Source organism: Halyomorpha halys, unplaced genomic scaffold (genome assembly GCF_000696795.3).
Source record: "Halyomorpha halys isolate HHAL.00 unplaced genomic scaffold, Hhal_1.1 Scaffold936.1, whole genome shotgun sequence".
Classification (NCBI taxonomy): Eukaryota; Metazoa; Arthropoda; class Insecta; order Hemiptera; family Pentatomidae; genus Halyomorpha; species Halyomorpha halys.
In genome coordinates, this window is record NW_027107336.1 from 91,199 (window position 1) to 91,520 (window position 322).

At 39.1% G+C, this 322-nt stretch overlaps 1 protein-coding gene across 3 annotated transcripts in view; it reads right to left on the reverse strand.

The window, feature by feature from the left end:
• Positions 1-322, reverse strand: part of kon (chondroitin sulfate proteoglycan 4-like protein) — a 132,552-nt gene that overhangs the window by 53,089 nt on the left and 79,141 nt on the right. The window lies entirely within an intron of this gene.

The following is a 322-nucleotide window of genomic DNA, read 5'->3' on the forward strand; positions in this document are numbered from 1 at the left end:
GATCCTGCGACTGTGATGTTCACATTATGCTTGTCCAGTTAGGATACAACCTTCAGTTAGCTCCTGGCTAGCCATTCCTATCCCTCCTTCCTCTGTTGTGTTGATCTGTGCTGCTTCTTGGCCTGGATACTACTACTTTACTATAACTATTGAGTATCATAGTTACTTCAGTTCTCCAAGTTCTTCCCTGAGACGTCATAGTTATTTAGCAAGTTATTTTGGTTTTTTTCTACAAGAGGTATATTATCTTCTTCCTTATATTTTATCCACAAGTTCCAGTCTCAGAGAAACAGTAGAAATCCCCAGAAACTCAATGAGGAAT